This window comes from Gopherus flavomarginatus, chromosome 1, assembly GCF_025201925.1.
Source record: "Gopherus flavomarginatus isolate rGopFla2 chromosome 1, rGopFla2.mat.asm, whole genome shotgun sequence".
NCBI classification, from domain to species: domain Eukaryota; kingdom Metazoa; phylum Chordata; order Testudines; family Testudinidae; genus Gopherus; species Gopherus flavomarginatus.
The window spans coordinates 257,517,044-257,524,005 of NC_066617.1; positions in this window are offsets into that span (position 1 = coordinate 257,517,044).

Here is a 6,962-nt window from a genome sequence, read left to right on the forward strand (position 1 = left end):
GCACTCTGACATTGTCTGCCTCCATGCATTCTGCTGGGCTCTTTCTCTGTGGGAGGACTGCATGAGCTCAGAGAACATGTCATTGCGAGTGTGTTTTTTTTCACCTTCTAATCTTTGCTAGCCTCTGGGATGGAGAAGATACAGTGAGCGTTGAAACATTTGCAGCTGTGGGAGGAAAAAAAAGGGAGAGTAGTATTTAAAAAGACATATTTTAGAGAACAATGGGTAGACTCTTCCACGGTGAACCAAGCTGTTAACATTACATAGCACGTGTGATTTCTTTACAAGGTCGCATTTTGACTCATATTGAAGGCCCGCCAGTTTGGTGTGAGAGATCACACATGCAAGGCCAGCAGGCAACAGAATTCGGCTTGCAGGCAGCTATGGTAAGCCACAGTCTTTTGGCTTCTTTAAATAACATGTGGGAATGGTTTTAAACAGCAGCGCCCTCATGTCTCATACCAAGCACCCGTTGGGTTGGCCATTTAAAATGGGTTGGCCATTTAAAAGGAGGGGCTGCAGTTTTGGGGTTAAAGTGCAGCACAAACACAACTAAAGCCCTCCACCCCACCCTATTCTCTGGGATGATCACTTCACTCCTTCCCTCACTGCGTGGCGCACAGCGGGGATGATTTCTGTTCAGCCACAGGCAAACAGCCCAGCAGGAACGGCCACCTCTGAATGTACCCTTAATAAAATTCCCCTATTTCAACCAGGTTACCATGAATGATATCACTCTCCTGAGGATAACACAGAGAGATAAAGAATGGATGTTGCTTGAATGCTAGCAAACATTGGGACCATATGCTGCCATGCTTTGTTATACAATGATTCCAGACTATGTGCTACTGGCCTAGCATGGTAATGGAGGACGGAATAAGGCTGCCCTCCCCAGAAACTTTTTGCAAAGGCTTTGGGAGTACATCCAGGAGAGCTTCATTGAGATGTCCCTGGAGGCTTTCCGCTCCATCCCCATACATGTTAAAGGACTTTTCCAGTAGCTGTACTGGCCACGAATGCATCCCAAGTCTTCAGGGCAAATTACTCATTAAACATGCTTGCTTTTAAACCATGTAAAATAATTACAAAGGTAAACTCACCAGAGGTGCCTTCACTGCCTTCAAAGTCCGTGAGCCCGACTTGGGTGGGTTGGGAGGGTACTGGTTCCAGGGTGATAAACAGTTCCTGGCTGTCGGGGAAAACATTTTCTCCACTTCCTTGCTGTGCGCTAATTTCAATGTCTCCCTCCTCCTCCTCTTCCTCGTTCCCTATATCCACATCTCTGTTGCATGAGAGTCCATTGACGGAATCAAAGCACGGGGTGGGGTAGTTGTAGGGGCACCCCCTAGAAAGGCATGCAGCTCATCATAGAAGCGGTGTGTCTGGGGCTCTGCCCCGGAGCAGCCATGCATTCAAACTATCCCAAATTCAACCCAGCAAAGTCGATTTCAGCACTAATCCCCTCATTGGGTAGGAGTACCGAAATCGATTTTAAGAGCCCTTTAAGTCAACAGAAATGGCTTCGTCATGTGGACGGGTGCAGGGTAAAATCAAGCTAATGCTGCTAAATTCAACCTAAACTCATAGTGTAGACCAAGGCTAAGAGAACTCTCTCCCTCCAGCGGTGGTGGAATTGAGTACAGACAGTCTCTCTATTACATGCCATTACTGGAGTTCCACTGACATTCCCAATCGCACCGGAGCTTTTCTGAGGTTTGGCTCCAGGGATTCAGAAGTATGAATAATCAGTATCGATGTAAGCACCTATGGTAGGGACCACAAAAGTACTTAAGTGCCCAAACCCCAGACTTAGGTGCCTAAATCCCAGTTTTAGGCTCCATTGCAATCCTCAAAACTCCTGCTGGATCTAGTGCCTAAACTCACTCAGTGCCTAAATTTTCAGGGTAAAAGTTCCCTCGGCACCTATGTTTCTGCCTCTAGGCATATGCACTGCTGCCTCCTTCTATGTGACCAAATGCTTATCTCACATGTAAGCCCCACAGCAATCTACGAACTGGGGTAAAGACAGGCATTTGCTCACTTATCTTGCATATGGGGCCTGATCCTGTGGGCATACTCAGAGGCCACCTATCCAACGTGGGTCACTTTCCAAATCAGGAGCAGGAGAGGAGGAGCAATCACTAACCACCTTATAACTTTTATTCCAGTGGTTAGAGCACTAGCCTGGGATGTGGGAGGCCCAGGTTCAATTTACCACTCTCTGCCAGAGGAAGAGAAAGGATTTGAACAGCAGCAGCAGTTCTCAAACTGTGGGTTATGATCCCAACAGATGGATTGTGGGCCCAATGGGCTAGATTTGGCACATGAGATGATGTGGTCCACCCCTAATGTGTCTGGATCTGCTCCACAAATGCTGCGCCAGAAGACCGCCATTTTGATCTACAAAATGATGGCCTGCACCTGGTGTGACCTTTGCTTGAAAGGTCACACTGTGGAGAGGCCGCCTTCCTGGCTCAACACTTGTGGCGCGGGTCCAGACACTTTGGCTGTGTGGAGGGGGCTATGCAGACAATGCTTTGCCATTTGCACCCCCCAAATGTGCCATCATCCAGCTGAGAGACTTGAATCTAGAAGATCCTTATTTTCTGGCTGCAGCCTTATCAACAGAGCATCCTCTCTGCTTGAGCGGGTATGAGCCTATAAGAACATAAGAATGGCCTACTGGGTCAGACCAAAGGTCCATCTAGCCCAGTATCCCGTCTTCCGACAGTGGCTAGTGCCAGTGCCCCAGACGGAATGAACAGAACAGGTAATCATCAAGTGATCCATCCCCTAGTTGCTCATTCCCAGCTTCTGGCAAACAGAGGCTAGGGACACCATTCCTGCCCAAATTGGCTAAAAGCCATTGATGGACCTATCCTCGATGAATTTATCTAGTTCTTTTTTTTAACCCTGTTATGGTATTGGCCTTCACAACATCCTCTGGCAAGGAGTTCCACAGATTGACTGTGCGTTGTATGAAGAAATACTTCCTTTTGTTTTAAACCTGCTGCCTATTAATTTCATTGGTGACCCCTAGTTCTCGTGTTATGAGAAGTAGTAAACAACACTTCCTTATCTACTTCCTCTACACTAATCATGATTTTATAGACCTCAATCATATCTCCCTTAGCTGTCTCTTTTCCAAGCTAAAAAGTTCCAGTCTTATTAATCTCTCCTCATACAGAAGCCGTTCCATACCCCTAATCATTTTTGTTGCTCTTTTCTGAACCTTTTCCAATTCCAATATATATTTTTTGAGATGGGGCAACCACATCTGCACACAGTATTCAAGATGTGGGCATACCATGGATTTATATAGAGGCAACATGATATTTTCTGTCCTCTTACACTGCTCTACAGCCAAAATGCTTCTGAAATAAATGTAGTCCAACTTTACTAATTCTGGGTCACTGAGAATGAAAATGATGCTTAAAATTGTTGATTGACTCTAGTTTTCAAGATATGCTATTGGGTCAGTCTATGCGACCCTTGACTTGGGAATGGTGGAGGATAAGTGAGTTATAAAGGGAAAGGATCTCAATTTAAACCAGAAATGACTAAAATACATCTTTGACTGGATCTATGAATAATCTATGACTGGGTTTGGACAGTACTTGCTTTTTAGGAAAAAAAATGAATGATGCAATCTGAAGCTGGTATTGCATCATACGTGATATGAATTGCATCATGTTATTCCTAGAAGTCATGGATGATGCAATCATAACGAAGCTTACATCACTCTGCTGAACAAATTGCCCTATATCAGCTCTAGAAATTATACAGTGTCGTGTTCTTTTATTTGTCAGTGTTTGATTTTGCAAAGGGACACATTTCTGTTTAGCCAAAGTGAGCAGAGATGCCTCATACTTGTGTGAACAGTGCAGATAACTTCTGCTATGTTTGTGGTGAAGTGACTTTTGCATAACAAAAGCGCAGTCTAACCACTGTGGTTAAGAAAGCCTATCACCTTTCTTTTGGCTGCAAAATTGGAGATCAGGACAAGAGGTGGGCCCCACACATATGCTGCAACACTTGTGCAACAAATCTTCGCCAGTGGTTGAAGAGGAAAAAGAAAGCTATGCCTTTTGCAGTGCCAATGATTTGGAGAGAGCCAACAGATTGTACCAGCAATTGTTACTTCTGCATGGTGCCTCCAGTTGGGAAAGGTGTGTCAAAGAAGAAAAAGTGGACTGTGCATTATCCAAACATTCCATCAGCTATACGCCCAGTACCCCACGGAGAAGGACTGCCGGTTCCTGATGCACCAGAATCATTCTCACTTGAGTCAGACGAGGAAGAGGATGAAACTTCTGGTCCTGAACCATCAATGTCACAGGACCCACATTTTCTCCCATTCTCCTCCTCTGAACCCCACCTCATAACACAAAGTGAACTGAATGACCTTGTCAGGGATTTGGAACTACCCAAGAGTAAGGCAGAGCTGTTGGGCTCCAGACTACAGCAGTGGAATCTCCTGGCAGGCTATCAGGGCAAATGGAGCCCATCAATGCTTGCAGACTATTGCTGGACAGTGACAAGAGATGCTCCATTTAATGAACACAAGAGACAAGCCAAGAAGCGCCGAGTAGACACTGAATAGGACTAAACTGTGCACATAATAGTTTTTTGCCTTTTGTTTCATAATAAATTTTATTTATATAACCCTTTTGCTGATTTTTAAAGTGTTACATAAACAGGACAGGTGAAATATTATCATGTAAAGCAACCATAAACACATGAAAAGACCTAGGTTTACAATTTATGATTAAAACTCTACTATCTACATAATATACATAGACATAAAATGTAAAAACTTAAATATCTTAGAAACAGTAGCCAATCAGTTGTTTTAATTGTCATATTTGAATTCAGCACATCAAAATATATAATATCACATTTTATCTCTGAAGCAGACGCCTTCTCAAAAATTGTAGACCAGTGTTATCTATCCCTTTCTTAATTATTCCCAGCATTCTGTTCACTTTTTTCACTGCCACTGCACATATGCTAGCCTTTTCTGAGATCGGAATCTGCAGACACTTGTAATCGCCTTATGGCAGGGCCTCTATCTTCTTTTATGCAACCCTGAATACCCTGTTGGCACGAGAGGACAAAGAATCATTGTAAGTCACTGTCTCTGTTCTGCCCTAGCATCACCACACAGAGCCTTCTTAAGTCCTGGCCTCATTTGCTTAACAGTGAATTCCTCCTTATTTGTGAGAAGAGGTGCAATGGACTCATTTTTATGCAGAGTATCTACTTTAACCTCATACAGTGAGTTTAGGAATGAATGAAAAACAGGAGTTCAAGAAACATGCTCACAAATACGATGAGGATTTCCTTGAGCATGGCTTCAACAGTCTCCAGTGTTTTTGTCAAGAACAAAAGAAGGCCAAACTGCCTGCTACATTACATAGTATTATCTAGCGAAAGCATGAAGACTAACAAACTTAAACCACACATAGAAAAAACAAGGTCATTTTTCCAGCTCCAGAAAGAAGAACTTTTGCATCAACAAGTGCAATGCAGAAGAGCCACGTCCATCTCTGACCACACTCACAAGGCATCATTTGAGGTGAATTACCATATTACACAGGCCAAAAAGCCTCACACAATTGGAGAGGCTTTGATTTTGTCAGCTGCAAATAAGATGAGATAATGGGTGGGGAAACTAAGGCAAACAAATTCAAAGCCATACAACTCTCCAACAACACAGTGAAGCGAGGGATTGAGCTGATAGCAGCTGATCAGGAACGCACACTGGTGGAGCATCTGAAAAACACAGATGCTTTTCCTCTTCAAGTTGATGTGAGCACTGAGAGCTGTGATGCACATTTCTTGGCTTTTATTAAATACATATGGGATGGTGCAATTCTTGAAGACCTTCTGTTCTGTCTCCCTCTTCCTGGACACAAGACAGCACAAGGAATGTTCAACGTGCTACATGTAAGATTACAATATCCTGTGTGATCACATGGTGGGCTTTTGCACAAATTGAGCTCCATCTATGGAAGGCAACAAAGCAGGTCTGCATGCCTTGGTAAAGAAAGTTGCTCTGTCTGCTGTGTGGACTGAGAACTGGCAGCTAAAGCTCTAAGTCTAGAGGTCGGTGAAGTTTTGCAGCAGGTATTGTCTACTGTGAACTACATCAAGGTTCAGTCTCTTCATGCATCTCTGTTTGAAAAACTCTGTGAAGACATGGGGTCCAATCATGATGTGGTGTTGTTCCACACTGAACCTCGTTGGCTCTTGAAAGGAAAAATACTGGGATGATTCTTAGAACTGAGACAAGCTGCGTGCCTATGGAATGGACTGCAAAGAGTGAATTTGATTGTCTGTGGCCAAAGGAAGATATGCCTTTTTACTTATGTCACAGACATATTTGGGAAACTGAATGAACTGAAAACAGGTCTGCAAGGAAAGAATACCTACCTCCTTCAACTGAGTGATCGAATGATAGGATTCATGAAGAAAATGTTTTTAAGGAAGTAAACACTAATGGGAAATGTGTGATCATGGGAGACTTTAACTTCCCAGATATAGAATGGAGGACAAGTGCTAGCAAGAATAGTAGGGATCAGATTTTTCTGGATGTGATAGCTGATGGATTCCTTCACCAAGTAGTTGAAGAACCGACAAGAGGGGATGCCGTTTTAGATTTGGTTTTGGTGAGCAGTGAGGACCTCATAGAAGAAATGGTTGTAGGGGACAACCTTGGTTCGAGTGATCATGAGCTAATTCAGTTCAAACTAGATGGAAGGATAAACAAAAATAGATCTGGGACTAGGGTTTTTGATTTCAAAAGGGCTAACTTTAAAGAATTAAGGAAATTAGTTAGGGAAGTGGATTGGACTGAAGAACTTGTGGATCTAAATGCGGAAGAGGCCTGGAATTACTTTAAGTCTCAGCTGCAGAAACTATCGGAAGCCTGCATCCCAAGAAAGGGGGAAAAAACCATA